This window comes from Myotis yumanensis, unplaced genomic scaffold (genome assembly GCF_028538775.1).
Source record: "Myotis yumanensis isolate MYYU_CA2020_CCGP unplaced genomic scaffold, mMyoYum1.0.hap1 SCAF_1, whole genome shotgun sequence".
Classification (NCBI taxonomy): Eukaryota; Metazoa; Chordata; class Mammalia; order Chiroptera; family Vespertilionidae; genus Myotis; species Myotis yumanensis.
The window spans coordinates 51665661-51682525 of record NW_027223752.1 but is presented as its reverse complement, the minus strand read 5'-3'; the positions used below and the strand labels follow the sequence as shown (position 1 = coordinate 51682525).

Genomic DNA, 16865 nt, shown 5'->3' with positions numbered 1-16865 from the left:
CTAATTTTAGAGCCCCAAGAAGAAACCCTGTGTCCATTAGTAATCACTCCAAATTCCTGCCTTCCCTTAGCTCTTAGAAACCATTACTTTACGTTTGACTGTAAATTTGCCTATAGTAGACATTTCATATAAATGGGATCATACAATATATGGTGTTTGTGCCTGGATTCTTTCACTTTGCATAATGTTTTTTATGGTTCATCCACATTATAGCATTTCCCCATACTTTGTTCCTTTTTTGAGACCTTACAAATCGGAAAAGTTTGTCTAGATCAGTAATGGTGAACCTTTTGAGCTTGGCGTGTCAGCATTTTGAAAAACCCTAACTTAGCCGAAACCGGTTTGGCTCAATGGATAGAGCGTCGGCCTGCGGACTGAAAGGTCCCAGGTTCGATTCCGGTCAAGGGCATGTACCTGGGTTGCGGGCACATCTCCAGTGGGAGGTGTGCAGGGGGCAGCTGGTCAATGTTTCTCTCTCATCGATGTTTCTAACTCTCTATCCCTCTCCCTTCCTCTCTGTAAAAAAATCAATAAAATATATATTTAAAAAATAAATAAAAATAAAAAAACCCTAACTTAACTCTGGTGCCGTGTCACATATAGAAATTTTTTGATCTTTGCAACCATAGTAAAACAAAGACATATTTTTGATATTTATTTTATATATTTAAATGCCATTTAACAAAGAAAAATCAACCAAAAAAATGAGTTCGCGTGTCACCTCTGACACGCGTGTCATAGGTTCGCCATCACTGGGCTAGATAGTAAATTCAAGATTAGGTTGAGCTATAAGAAATTACTATTAGTTTACAGTTTTTGGCCTGTAAAAACTGGTAGTTTCATATGTTTGACTTAATAATTATACCTCAAAATGTTGAAGGTATTACAGTATCTTCTACTTATTCTTGTTATTCTGAATTTTTATTGTGATGTGCTTTGGTGTGGGTTTCTTTTCATCTGTACTAGTAACTAAGTTCTAGACAGCCTTTTCAATCTATAAATTTATAGCTGGACATTTTTGTTTCCTTTTTTTAAAATATATTTAATGATTTTAGAGAGGAAGGAGGAGCAAGAAAGAGAGAGAGAAAGAAAGGAAAAGAGAGAGAGATAGAAATGATGAGAGGGAATCATTGATTGGCTGCTTCCTGCATGTCTCCCACCAGGAATCGAGCCTGCAACCCGGGCATGTGCCCTGACGGGGAATCGAACCATGACCTCCCAGTTCATAGGTCAATGCTCAACTACTCAGCCACACTGGCCAGGCTATATCCTTTTTAAAAAATAAATTTCAGCCCTACTATACTGTTTTGTAATTTCTTACCAATTTCTTATTTTTCCCCCAATTTGCATCTCTGTCTTTTTTCTAGGAAATTTCTTCAACTTTATCCTTCCTATTATCTATAAGTAGAGGCCTGGTGCACGAAATTTGTGCACAGGGGTGGGGTCCCTCAGCCCAGCCTGCACCCTCTCCAATCTGGGACCCCTTGGGGGATGTCCAACTGCCGGTTGAGGGATGTCCGACTGCGGGATCAGGCCTAAACTGGCAGTCGGACATCCCTCTCGCAATCCGGGACCACTGGCTCCTAACTGCTCTCCTGCCTGCCTGCCTGATCGCCCCTAACCCCTCTGCCTGCCTGCCTGATCACCCCTAACTGCCTCTGTCTGCCTGCCAGTCTGATTGCCCCTAACTGCTCCCCTGCCAGCCTGATCGCCTCTACCTTGGCCCATGTCGGCCTGATCACCCCTACCTTCCCCCCCTGGGGCCTGATCGCCCCTAACTGCCTCTGCCTCTGCCTCTGTCCCCAGCCTAAGCCACAGTCTGGCCTCCCTCTGCTGGAGGCGACCTGGCTGATTAGGGGAAGGTGCCGCCCCCATCACCCTGCTGCTATTGCCGCTGGCGGCCACCATGCTGCCTGAGCCTCGGGCCTCGCAGCTGTACGCAGCTGCCTGAGCCTCGGGCTGGCCCTGGGCAGTGGCAGCCACCATCCGCGGCTTACCTGAGCCTCAGGCAGCCACTGCGACTTTGTCCAGAAGGACGTCGGATGGTCGTCTGGAAGACATCCACCCTAATTAGCATATTACCCTTTTATTAGTATAGATAATAATAAAAGTGTAATATGCTAATTAGACCGGACGTCCTTCTGGACAACCTTCTGGACAAAGCCAGGGCTGCAAGGGAAGCCCGGGTCCCAGGTTCCAGAGGGAAGCCGGTGCCGGCAGCTGGGGGAAGGAAGGCCTACTCTTGCACGAATTTCATGCATTGGGCCTCTAGTGTATATATAGTTTTTTAAATTTCTACAATCTCCTTCTTGTAATAATCTTGTGTTCTTTTTCCATTAATACAATATCTTATGTTTGATATGATAGTTTTTTGTTTGTTTTTGTTTTTTTAATCCTTACCCGAGAGCATGCTGAGAGAGAGAGAGAGAGAGATATTGATCAGTTGCCTTCTGTACATGCCCCAACCTGAAATCGAAACAGCAACCTTTCAATGCACAGGATAACATTCAACGAACTGAGCCACTTCAACTGGGCATTTTGTGTGTGTGTGTTTTGTTTTTTTTAATAATCAGTTTATGGAAGTTATACTATTTTTAAAATTGGTATTAGAGATAGGGAGACAGACAGACAGATAAACAAACAGACAAGCATCGATGTAAGATAGAAATATCCGATTGGTTGCCTTCTGCACTTGCCCTGACCAAGGAATTGAACCTACCACCTTTTGATATGTGGGGCCACGCTCCAACCAACTAAGCCACACTGGCCAGGGCTAATAGTTTTTTTATTTTATGTAGGGATTTTGTTGTTGTTGTTGTTGTTGTTGCTGCTGTTGTTGTTAATCCTCACCCAAAGATATTTTTTCCATTGATTTTTGGAGAGAGTGGAAGGGAGATGGAGAGACAGAGAGAAACTTGTCCATGTGAGAGAGTCATCGATTGGTTGCTTCCCACACGTTGCCACCACTGGGGCAGAGGTCGAGCCTACAACCAAGGTATGAGCCCTTGACTGAAATTGAACCTGCAACCATTCATTTTCATTGGTGGGGCTTGTCAGTTGGTGGACTTTACTGTAAGGGGTGATTGACCACTTGGGTCAGGTCACCCAATTGCTGGCATCTGTAGGTCTTTTATCTTAGGCAAGTCATTTTTCCCTCAAAGGAATCAACCAATCTTTTGCCTGTTTGCACAGAACCCAATAGAGAGAAAAGGGTTTTTTTCACCGTTGCTCTTTTTTTTTTTTAAATATATTTTATTGACTTTTTTACAGAGAGGAAGGGAGAGAGATAGAGAGTTAGAAACATCGATGAGAGAGAAACATCGATCAGCCGCCTCCTGCACATCTCCTACTGGGGATGTGCCCGCAACCCAGGTACATGCCCTTGACCGGAATCGAACCCAGGACCCCTCAGTCCACAGGCCGACGCTCTATCCACTGAGCCAAACCGGTTTCGGCCACCGTTGCTCTTAGTGTTGTACTTTTATCTCTTTTTTCAGTTGTGCTTGGGTGAGTACAGAGCCTGTATGTTCAACATATCCAGAGAGTAAACCTTCAGACTTCTGCCAGAATTGTGAGGAGTAGGGAGTGGGGAGATAGGAAGGCTGCATTGGCTGGTGGAGATAGTCTAGAAGTTTGATTGTATCTTTTTTTTTTTTTTTTAATCCTCATCCCAGGATATGTTTAAAGAGAGGGAGAGAGAGAGAGAGAGAGAGACCTATGTGAGAGAGAAACGTTGATCACTTGCTTTCAGTATGTGCCTGGGGTACAGGATGATTCTCCAACCAACTGAGCTACCCAGCCAGGGCTAATTGTATCTTTTAAAGACTTTGAGCTGATCTTCCTGCTTTGAGACCTACCCTCTTTTCAGAAGTACCTGATGCCACTAAGCTTTTCCTGTATTTTGAATGTTTCCTGGCATACGGAGTTCCTTCATTTTTATCTTACAGGCTTAGTCTCGTATAGGCTTAGCTTTCAGCTTCCTTTGACCTGCTAGGTTAACATTTGCCCATCTTCATTCTAGTTTCCAAAATGTGTTTGACACATCTGCTGTTCTCTTCTCTCTTGCTCTCTTTTGTCCTCAAGGATTTATGCCTATTTTTCTATTTACTTGTTTTCACTTTAATGAGGTTTTGGAAGAGAGAGGAGAGAATCAGATACGTAGAGCAGTCACCCTCAGTTGTACAGGGTGTGCCTGCCCTTCAGGAGGATCATCTCCTGAGGGGGTTGAACGAAGAGTTGAAATTCAGCCTGAGCTTGGCCCATAATACCTTGCACCTGGTTAGCCCAGAGGACGGCAGCTTCTCTTTAATTCATAAAGGCCCTACGTTGGTGGTAGATCCTGGGTGTCTATTTGTTGCTGTTATCTTTAGCTAATAACTTGAATCTGACATATAGTGCTGCCTTGTTTTTTTAATTCTATAGCAAATTGTGAATGCTTTTTACTGGGTTAAGTTACCCAGTTTTTTGGTAAGTATTCCCTTTGAATATAGGAATAAGTAAGTTTTATTTCTAAATCTTTTTGATAGTTTCCACTGTAACTAACTAGCGTCTATTTGGGTACTCAGTATCCTTAGTTTATGCTCATTTGCCTTTGGCTTTATTGGCCTTGTGTGAACCATACTCCGTAGATTTAGGCATGACTGAATTATTTCAACATCCTGAGTGTTAAATTCTTGTCCCATAAACAATGACTCACAGAGAAGGAGGCTTAATCTAAGAAATTTTGAAATGCTTATTTTTAATTGAGATAATGTACAAGAGGAAATATGCCTTGTGAAATAAAATTACTGAAGACTTTGTTAAATTTTTAGGAAGAAGTTTATTCCCTAAGAAAACAATAGAATAAAGTTTATTTTGAGGAAAGCTGGTTGTGCCCCTCATGTCCTATCTAATTACACTACTCTTCACCATCTTTGATTTCTTAACTTTTAGGTTGGCTTAAGGAAAAAGGAGGATGGAGAAGGGAGTCAGGAATAGCTTGAGCTGATGAAAGGTGTCAGCAACATTTTCTAATGTGGCCTTAAAGGAATGCTGGGTAGAATGATGACTGCATTGAAACAGAATGAAAGGCAGCCAAAGTCTTAAGTTCAGTGAAATTGAATAGTTTTCAAATTTATTACAACCACGATTTAATGCTTTTTCATTAATTGTCTCTAATTTTAACCTTTCCCATAAAGTGCAGGTAGAGAGGCAGCTGTAATGTGGCAGCCTATGGCTCTTCCCTTTTATTTCCAGAATAGAGATGTTTGTTTTCAAGATAATTTTTTTTGTAGCTTTTCTTCCAAGGAGTGATTGTTTCTGCCTGTTGCTTTCTAGAAGAGGTTCGAGAAGGACAATGCTATGCTGTTTATCCAATATTTTAGGAGAGGATGATATAATTTAACTCACAAGGAGGCAAAGACTAAAGAAATTAGTTCATCCTTTGAGCAGCGAAAGGAAATAGTAACCCATTGTTTTCCAAAGTGGATCTTGCCACCCATCGGTTGAAATCTCAGCCTTGTCTTTTACACATTTCAATGTTCTAAGCAGTCACAGAGAAAATCCTATCTTACCATCATCCTTTACACATGGAGTGTCTATTGTATCCTATAGAATAAAAGAGAAACATGCAAATTAGCCATCCCTCTGCTATGCTCAAGCCACACCCACAAGCCACACCCATCAACCAATCAGTGACTATGCAAATTAACCCAACAAAGATGACGGTTTATTTGCATACGCAGGTGTCTGGCAGCCACGGGCTCCCGGGACTTTCGCCAGTTGGGGAGGCAAGGCTGCCCACGCCTAGCCATGCCCACGGGCTCCCAGGACCTTCGCCGGCCCCGGGAGGTAAGGCCGTAGCCATGCCCACGGGCTCCTGGGACTTTCGCTGGTCAGGGAGCCGAGGCCACCCGCGCCTAGCCACCCCCGCAGGCTCCCAGGACATTGCTGGCGGAGAGCAGAGCAGGAGAGGAGTGGGCGGAGAGCGGGAGGTTTGGAGAATTTGGCAGAGCAGGAGACTGATGGACATAGAGCAGACCAAGAGAGAGGGCGGCTTAAAGGGCATGGCTCCCTCTCTCACCCCAGCTTCCTCATCACAGCTGTGGAAACTGACAGCAGGGGGGAGAAAGTCCCACCCCCACAGAATCAGCCAGAATCAGCTGTCAGCGGCCTGATAACCAGGATTCTCATTCACCTACATCTCTGACTGTGACAGTAGAGAGGTGGGACTATGTCTAAAGAACAACTGTTGATAAAACGTAGCTCTGCAGCTGAAAGATGCCTGCGTTATCGACAGAAAGTGTCTGCAAAGCAGCGTGTGTCTGATCTTGAAGGAAGGCGGCGCCTGTGACAGGATGTATCTGACCACCAGCTACTGGAAAAACGTCGCTCTGATGCCGAAAAACACCGGCATTATCGACAGAAAATGTCTAAAGACCATTGTCCCTTTGAAGTTGAAAGAAGACGGTGGTGACGACAGAATATGTCTAGAGAACAGTCATCAACAAGTACTACCAATACCGGTAGGAACTGCCTTCTCAGCGAAAATGGAGTACATGACGATGCAATCCTCGAACATAGTTGTGGTGGAATGACTGTTCGATGTGAATTTTGCCTATCACTAAATTTCTCTGATGAAAAACCATCTGATGGGAAATTTACTCGATGTTGTAGCAAAGGGAAATTCTGTCCAAATGATATACATTTTCCAGATTACCCGGCATATTTAAAAAGATTAATGACAAACGAAGATTCTGACAGTAAAAATTTCATGGAAAATATTCATTCCATATATAGTTCTTTTGCTTTTGCTTCCATGGGTGCAAATATTGCATCGCCATCAGGATATGGGCCATACTGTTTTAGAATACACGGACAAGTTTATCACCATACTGGAACTTTACATCCTTCAGATGGTGTTGCTTGGAAGTTTCTCAACTCTATATTTTGGATACAGCCGAAGCTACAAGTAAAAGATTAGCAATGCCAGAAAACCAGGGCTGCTCAGAAAGACTCATGATCGACATCAACAACCTCATGCATGAAATAAATGAATTAACAAAATCGTACAAGATGCTACATGAGGTAGAAAAGGAAGCCCAATCTGAAGCAGCAGCAAAAGGTATTGCTCCCACAGAAGTAACAATGGCGATTAAATATGAGCGTAACAGTGACCCAAGTAGATAAAATTCTCCCCGTGTGACCGAGGTTGCTGTCATATTCAGAAACGAAGATGGAGAACCTCCTTTTGAAAGGGACTTGCTCATTCATTGTAAACCAGATCCCAATAATCCAAATGCCACTAAAACGAAACAAATCAATATCCTGTTTCCTACATTAGATGCAATGACATATCCTATTCTTTTTCCACATGGTGAAAAAGGCTGGGGAACAGATATTGCATTAAGACTCAGAGATAACAGTGTAATCGACAATAATACTAGACGAAATGTAAGGACACGAGTCACACAAATGCAGTATTATGGATTTCATCTCTCTGTGCGGGACACGTTCAATCCTATTTTAAATGCAGGAAAATTAACTCAACAGTTTATCATGGATTCATACTCAAAAACGGAGGCCAATTGGATAAATTTCATCAAAGTAAACCAATCTAAGTTGAGAGTTGAAAAATATAGTGGTTTGATGGATTACCTCAAATCTAGATCTAAAAATGACAGTGTGCCAATTGGTAAAATGATAATGCTTCCATCATCTTCTGAGGGTAGTCCCAGAAATATGCAACAGCGGTATCAGGATGCTATGGCAATTGTAACAAAGTATGGCAAGCCCGATTTATTCATAACCATGACATGCAACCCAAATGGGCAGATATTGCAAACAATTTACAACGCTGGCAAAAAGTTGAAAACAGACCTGACTTGGTAGCCAGGGTTTTTAATATTAAGCTGAATGCTCTTTTAAATGATATCTGTAAAGTCCATTTATTTGGCAAAGTAATAGCTAAAATTCATGTCATTGAATTTCAGAAACGCGGACTGCCTCACACTCACAAATTTTTTATTGATATTAGACGGTGAGTCCAAATTACGTTCCTCTAATTAATTCCCTTTCAATGTGCACGAATTTCGTGCACCGGGTTACTAGTAGATAAATAAGACTGTATCAATCCTGTCAGTGCCATATTTTCAGCACCTAACTCAGTGCCTACTTACAGAAGGGCCTTAGTAAACTTTGTTATATAAATGTTGAAATAACTAAGTTCTGCGACAGTGGTTCAGGAAGCCTAATAACAGGGATGAAACATTGAGTTTCAGGAAAGTTCTGTTCTATTTTCCTGAATTTTTTAAAATAGAGACTAGTAAAAGTTATCCCAACTTAGATTCTTAAAGTCATTCATTCATTCATTCATTCAAAAATGTTTATTGACTGCTTTCCATGATCAGGCACTGTGCTAGACCCTGGGATGGAATGTTGAAGAATACCCTCCTTCATGAGATTTTCAGTTTGTTGTGGGAGGGTGACATTACAAAAATAGTCAATTTACATAAGTGCTACAAAGGAAAGTTATACCTCCAAAATACTATGGAAGTAGAGTCTCAAGCTTAATTTTTCTAAAAACTAACGTGATTAGTAGCATCTCTTTACTACCTAAAGAGGTCATCAGGAAAACTTGGCATGTTTCCTCATTGTAGCAGTGTGTAGGCACTAGATAATAAGGACTATTTTGCTTCCATGTATAATGTGATTTTTTCTTAGTTTTATTTATTTTTTTACTTCTTTATTGAGTTTTAGAGGGAGGGGGTGGGAGAGAGAGAAAAACATCAATTTATTGTTCTACATATTTATGCATTCATTAGTTGATTCTTATTTGTGCCCTGATAGGATGGAACCTGCAACCTTGGCATATTGGGATGCATATCAGGATGATGTTGTAACCCACTGAGCTACCTGACCAGGGCTCTTTCTCAAACTTAAACTGTGGATGCTCAGTATATTTCTTAAACTGTAAAATATATCCTGTGCAGTTTAAAGAATAGCAATAAAAAGAAAACCTGTATCTATTTTCCACCTTAAGAAGTAAAAGCATTAACAACACTTGAGGTTAGGTTTAGAACCTCCTGTCCGACCCTTTCTTCACTTTAACCTCCTCTTCCTCTATATCTCCCACTGGCATTTTATATTAATCACTAGAGGCCCGGTGCATGAAACTTGTGCATGGATAGGGTCCCTGGCTCCCTTCCCCTGGCTACCTGCCGCCGCTGGCTGGAGCCTCCGTTCCCGTGGTTGGCCGGCTGGCCGACTGGCCCTGCCACCTGGTCGAACACCCGGTCGAGGAGATAACTTGAATATTAGGCTTTTATTATATAGGACTCTCCTGTTTATATTTTCCATTTGTCTGTATCACTACATAATTTTGCTTAGTTTTGCCTGGTTTTTGTTCTTCATTTAAATGCAACCACAGTGTCGTGCCTTTTTTTGTCGCTTGTTTTTTCCTTGTTCATGTTGAAATGTGCAGTTTAGTTCATTTATTTTCACTGCTTTTATTTTTCCATAGTATGTATATATGAAAATATGTTTCATCAATCTGTTGGTGGACATTTGAGTTCTTTTCAGCATTTTTGCTATTACAAACATTGCTTCTATGAACATTGTTATGTCTCCTGCTGTGCATATACAAGGGTTTCTCTAGGTTACCAACCTAGGAGTGGAGTTGCTAGGTAGTAAGGTGTGCACACGTGCTACTTTACTAGGCAAGGCCAGTTTATGGATGTAGTTGTACCAGTTCATGCTTCTACCAGCTTTGCTTCATCAGTACTTGGAATTGTCAACTTCAGAAATCTTGCCAGTATGGTGGTTAGTACATAATACTGTCTTAAATATGGCCAGTAAGTTATTAAGGACAATGTGAGCACCTATCAGTATGTTGTGTACTGAAGCCTGCCTTTTCTTTCTCTACTCTCGTTCTTAAAAAGAAACAAACCCAAAAAGCATACAGGGATGAGAGTTAAAAAATTCTCCTGGCTGCTTGGCCAGTGTTGCTCAGAGGTTGAGCATCGACCTATGAACCAGGAGGTCACAGTTCGATTCCCGGTCAAGGCACATGGCTGGGTTGTGGGCTCATTCCCCTGTGGCAGGGCGTGCAGGAGGCAACCAGTCAATAATTCTCATCATTGATGTTCCCATCTCTCTCTCCCTTCCTCTCTGAAATTAATAAAAATGTATTTAAAAAAACAATTCTCCAGGTCAACCCCAACGTTTATAAGGTACAAAGTATCACTTCTTCTCAGTACTGTGAAACAAGGACAGTGTACTAAGATAACATCCTTCTAAATATATGAGAATATGGACTTTTCCTCTGAGTGGAATATCTAGCCTTATCGGGATGGTAAGGAAATAACTTGGTACTTTGCCACATGGCTTCAAATACTGTATATGAAATGAGGTCTTCTTAGAATGTGACTTCATTTTTTTCTCCTTCTGCAGGAGATTAGAAAAGAAAGTCTTTGTTTTACCATTAGACAAAACCTTAGTTTTGAGAGAGAACAGAAACATCTACTTTGGTCTGTTATAATATGGCAAAGAGTGGTGCACACAGTGAAGTTTTACTAGGAGTTCCTCTGTAAACTTGTGGAATAATTGGATGAGGGAAACAAGTTGAAAACCATGTATTTCTGGCACATGTACTTGTTAGAAATACAAAAGTAATATTTCTCATCTGTAGAAGTATCTTCATTCTGGCAGTTGTGATTTGGTTTATTTAGTTTCTTGCTAATTCTTACATTTATGTGCCTCCTCTCTTACTCTAATCTCTTATTCCAATCTGATCAATGCAGTTTTAAGGTTAGAAAGCCTTTGAATCTTTTCTAGCAATCTTGAGCAAAACCTGTAAAGAAAAAAATATATATATTTAGAACTAGGCTCTGGAACACTGGAGATGTGAAAATCCTACCAAAATAGGCCATTTTAATATTTCAAAATTTGAAAGACTATATCACTTTGCTGGAGGGATAAAATGCATCTGAACTATTTCACTGTTTATTAAAATTGAAATACACATATCTCTGTGGAGCTCAAAACTTGTGATTCTTGCCTTGGCTGGTGTGGCTTAGTTGATTGGGCATCCCAGCATCAAAAGGTTACTGGTTCGCCCTAACCGGTTTGGCTCAGTGGATAGAGCGTCGGCCTGCGGACTCAAGGGTCCCAGGTTCGATTCTGGCCAAGGGCATGTACCTTGGTTGAGGGCACATCCCCAGTAGGGAGTGTGCAGGAGGCAGCTGATTGATGTTTCTCTCTCATAGATGTTTCTAACTCTCTATCCCTCTCACTTCCTCTCTGTAAAAAATCAATAAAATATATTAAAAAAAAAAAAAGGTTACTGGTTCGATTTCCAGTCAGGGGGCATACAGAAGGCAGCTGATCAATTTTCTGCTCTCACATCAATGTTTCTCTCTCTCCCTCTCCCTTTCTCTCTTTCTAAAAATCAATTTTAAGATCTTTAAAAGCAAAAATTGTGATTATTCCAACACCTGTCATGCTTGGACCCTATAACGTTCATGTCAGTTCAGAGCCACTGTGGTTTACTTAATAGTGCTACCTTTATCTCATTCATATCATTTTGAAGAGGTTCCTGCTTGGCAGTGTTTTATTTTTGTACTGAAAATGCTGTCTGAATGTAGAGGTTTTTATTTTGATGGATACCCTTGTTATAAAGCTCAAGTTAACAGCAGTGCTGTTAAGGATAGCTGCCCCCTGACAGTTATACCAGTTTGGATTTAGGCAAGATTAGAATTTAGATGAGAGACAAAAATCCTAGCATTTTATTAATCTCATAAAGAAACTGAAGCCGAGAGAACCTAAGTGACTGCAGCTAATGTGTAAAAGTGCCTTGAGGGTACTAGAAACTGAGAAATAGGAGCCAGGGAAACTTCCTTTGCAGAATTAAGGTCTAAGGTCTGCTAGTTACAGAGGGTAGAGGAGGAGCAGATTGAGACCTCTCTGATCATTTTAAAGACCCCTCAAGTATTTTTGCTGTAGGCATTTCCCCCTTATTAGAAGCTGTCCCACCCATTTGTTTCTCCAATTATTTCTTCTCAAGCAAGTGATTAGCCAAAGGCCTCATTGAAGTGGAGATTAAGTCCTTGCTCTCTAACTCCTTAGAGAATTATAGGATTATTACCAATTTTTCACCTGCTGACCATTTTTATCTGCTTGGGGAGACTGTGGGTTATGCAGTCTGTTCTACAAGAAGATTGTACAGACCACATGCATTTCTGGCAATCTGTTTCCCAGTCTTAATAGTACAAGAAGGACAATGTTTCAGCTACCCAAATAGAGCAAGCAGTTTAACTACACATCAGAATGTTATTTTGGGACTTTCCTGTGTTTGTTCTTGGTTTGTTCAGATGAACACTAGTAAATTCCATTGTAGTAAGAATTATGAAAGGTGTGCTCACCTTATGTGCACATGTTCCAACCTAAAATAAGGATAAGCTTTGAAAGCTAAAAAGGAGGAAATTCATATTTTAAATTATAATGTAGTAGCCAAATCCTGACCTGTTCTTATCCTGAAGAGTTGCTGATATCTGACTTATGAACCTTCTAATCATTGTTCTAAAGGTAAAGGTCAATGGATGAAGCCCCTTTGGAGAATCCCTAAGGCACATCCTATATAATCTATACCAATAAAAGGGTAATATGCTAATTAAACCAGACGTCCAACCGGACATCCGTCCAGACAAAGCCACAGCGGCTGTGAGGGCCTAGGGCCAGCAGCACGGGAGAGGCGCACCGCAGGATAGGAGGCAGCGCTGCCGCCCCTTTCACAGAGGCATCGCGGGAAAGGCCTCAGCACGGGCCCTTCTGCAGAGGCAGCGGGAGAGGGGGCTGCGCAGTCCCAGTCACAGTGCTGCCCCTTCTGCAGAGGCAGCCACAGAGGCAGCAGCGTGGGCTTGGGCCCGGTGCCACGCCGCTGAGGAGGCTGGACAGGGTGCAGCCTGCTGTGCCTCAACCTCCCACAGCCCCTCCCCCAGCCGACCTGGCCCCAGATTGCCCCCCACCCACCAGTGGGTGGAGGGCGGGGCCAGCACTAAGAAGCAAGGGCCAGCAGCCACAGCGGCCAGCAGTGGGACAGCAGCAGCAGGGTGATGGGGGTGTTGCCTTCCCATGATTGGTCCAGTCGCCTCCTGCAGAGGGAGGCCAGACTGCGGTAGGACATCCCCTGAAGGCTCCCGGACTGCTGTGAGAGAGGGCAGGCCGGGCTGAGGGCCTCCCCCCCCCCCCCCCCCCCCCCCCGTGCATGAATTTGCGTGCACCGGGCCTCTAGTCCTATATAATAAAGAGCTAATATGCTAATTAGACCAGACAGCCAAATGTCCTTCTGGACAACTTTGTGGACAAAGCCGGGGTTGCAAGGGCCGAGGCAAGAATGACTTTCCTGAACAACCAGTGGGTGGGGGGTGGGGCCAGTGAGCCTGCGCTGCCAGGCCAGCCATGGTGGTCCCGGCGCCCCTCCATCTGCAGAGGCAGCAGGAGAGGTGGCGTCGCAGGCCTGGTCCCAGCGCCCCCACTTCCCTAGAGGTGGCGGGAGGGGGCTACGCAGTCCCGGTCCTGGTGCCATGCCTTCCACAGAGGTGGCGGGAGAGGGGCTGTGTGTCCCAGTACCAGTGTCAAGCCTTCCACAGATGTGGCAGGGAAGGGGATGGGGCGCGACCACGGTGTCTCAACTTTCCACAGCCCCTCCCCCAGCCGGCCCGGTCGATGGGCCCCTCCCCCACAAGTGGGGGGAGAGGCAGAGCCAGCACTAAGGAGCAGCAAGCCAGCTTCTGATTGAGCGGCGCTCCCCTCTCCCCCCCTGCTCAGCCAGAAGCCAGGCTCACGGCTGGCAAGCACAGTGGTGGTGGCGGGAGCCTCTACCACCTCCATGGCAGGTGAGCGGTAAAGAGCAAGGGGTCCTGGACTGTGAGAGCCCCGGTCTGCGAGAGGGATATTTGAGTGCTGGCTTAGGCCTGGGGGGATTAGGACTAAGTCGGCAGGCAGACATCCCCTGAGGGGTACTGGACTGCAAGAGGGTGCAGGCTGGTATGAGGGGACCTCCCCCCAGTGCACAAAGTTCATGCACCAGGCCTCTAGTTTAATAATAACAGAAACTGCAGCATTTAACATTTATCAGGCTATGTGCCAGGCAACAATGCTAAATGCTTTTTATAAATTTCATTTAATTCTCACAGTAGTTCTGTGGATACATACTAATGATTTCCATTTTACTAATTGGATAACTGTGTCTTAAAGAAGTTAAATGACTTGCCTACTAGTAAAACTGCACAGCCTTAGTGGTGGATCTATGTGAACCCAGTTGTCTGTCTTCAACATTCATTTTTCTTATCTCCTCCTATTTATTGTCACCATTTACTTAGGTTTGAAGAAGTCTTTCTTCCCTAACTTTATCCATTCTTAAACCAAAACCTTCCCCTAAAATAGTCCAGGGATTTTTTAATGTGTGATTTTCTTTTCTACAAGGTTAAAATTATAAATAAAATTAGTAAGAGCCTTTATATATTGGAACTTAAGAGGTTTGTTCATTATAGAGATTTAGTAGGAAAAACAATATCCTTTTGAAAAGCTCTTGATGGTATTCACAGATAAGTGACTGAAAACTGAAACTGATGGATGCTGTTAAACAATGAGATGGTAAGATTGATTATACTGGTTATGGTAAAAGCTAAAACATTATTCTAGTTTACTAGGAAGTCCAAGAGCTGCCAGAAGACATTGGAGAGAAGAAAATACACATCCTCTGCATGGCCCACATTTACTTTATTAACTTAGATCTTTCCTGTCTGCTAAACTACTTGTTGATTAGAAATCTCAACTCCTAAGTTGTACTTTAAGAAATCTAGCCTTTTATTGTCCTGGTTTAAGAGTGACTCAGACTCTTCCCAGAATTCAAGTTATTGGGCCTGGACCAATTGAATATTACCTATGGATAAATATAAGGTCATGTGATAAACTGAACTCTCTCTATATAGTGCATATTGTATGATGTATATTAAATATGTATTCAAGTTAACTCTAGAAAGCCTAAAAGTTGATGAAGTAGTATATATCAAAAAGCCTTAAAATATACATACCCTTTCCCTGGCCAGTGTTGCTCGGATGGTTGGAGCACTGTTCAGCACACCAAAAGATGGTGGGTTCAATTTCTGGTCAGGGCACATACCCATGTTGTGGGTTCAATTAAAAAATAATAATAAATTAAAAAAAAATATATATATATATATATATATATACTCTTTTACTCACTCTTCCCATGTAGGACATTAGACTGTGAAAATAGTGAAACAGCCCTAGCCGGTTTGGCTCAGTGGATGGAGCGTCGGCCTGTGGACTGAGGGGTCCCAGGTTCGATTCCAGTCAAGGGCATGTACGTTGGTTGCGGGCACATCCCCGGTGGGAGGTGTGCGGGAGACAGCTGATCGATGTTTCTCTCTCATCGATGTTTCTAATTCTCTATCCCTCTCCCTTCCTCTCTGTAAAAAATCAATGAAATATATTTTAAAAAAAAAAAAAAAAGAAAAGAAAATAGTGAAACAGGTGCAAGAGATTTAGCTATTAAGCTATTCCTCTCAGCTTTGTTTATACAAATGAAAATTAGGACAACCTAAATATCTACCAGCATTGGTCAAATAAATTATGGCTTATTTGTTCAAAAGAATAATATTCAAACATTTAAAATTGTGTTTTAAATTACTAGCTAATTGACACCATGTTTATGATACAGGGAAATTCTGATAATCTGGCATTTTGCTATCTGAAAATTCCAGTTGGTCTTCAAGAAAGTTCCCATATTCAAGAATAATCTCGAATGGTTTGATGATCCAACCATACTCATTTCTGTAGTAGAATTGAGTGTATAAGGTCCGAATTGTAGGTTCAATTGTAACAGAATTGAATTGAATAAGAATTAGTGTTTGCTGTGTGGCCATATTAATACTTGGCTGTCATTCAAATATTTTAAGGAAGATGCAAAAATGTAATGCTTTTAAGAGCAGAAGAGGTTTAAAGGGTTTTATATCATGAACAGAATGAAACATAACTCTACCTTCTTAAGAAATAAAATTAATATTTCATCAATAGCTTTTTTGAGAAGAAATAAATAGAAGAACCCACTCCAGTGCCAGATGACTAGAGAGGCACTGTGATTACTCATCTTACTAGGAACACAGGACTGGAAAAGGGGAAGTTTCTAGGAAAGAGTGATGCTGAGCAGGTAAAAATTACATGTACACTACGTTTTTAAAAAATCAAAACCTGAAAAGGGAAAGACTTGGAAGTGATGTGTTGAAATATTTACAGAACATAAAATTTTTTAAGATTTTAAGGGTCATGGGCTCTCAAACTCCAGAAGCTGGGTCAGTCAGAATGAATTTCAGATTTGTGAAGAGTGGTCAGAGAATAATTTGTTTTTCTACTGGGCTTGCAGTTACGAGCTTGTAAAACTTGAACTACGACAGCTACCTTGCCACCTGGGGGAGAGCCCATCTAAAAATGAAGCTGGACCAGAGAAAATAGCACCAAAAGAGGGAGAGATAGAAACTAGGTCTCCATAACATCATTTGAGCCCCTCTATCAGGTGATGCCTGACTTGGACTTTTTTTGCTATATGAGAGCCTCTAAATTCCTTTTTAGTTTGTCAGTTTGGCTGTGGTTTTCTGTCACTTGTAACTGAAAAACGCCCTACAGTCTCCTTCAAGGTCATAAGGTCCAATCACTTCATTTCATAAATTGAGGTTTGGAGAAGTAAAATGACTTGCCTAAGGTTATACAGCTAAATGGTAGAAAACTGGGACTAAACCTGGCCCTGCTATTCCTATACAAGGTCATTACTCCAGCATAAATCAGTTTAAATAGGTTTGGGGTAAAGT

General features: G+C 42.2%; 1 protein-coding gene across 4 annotated transcripts in view; it reads left to right on the top strand.

Moving 5' to 3' along the window:
* ZNF609 (zinc finger protein 609) overlaps nucleotides 1-16865 on the top strand; it is a 224117-nt gene that overhangs the window by 124685 nt on the left and 82567 nt on the right. The window lies entirely within an intron of this gene.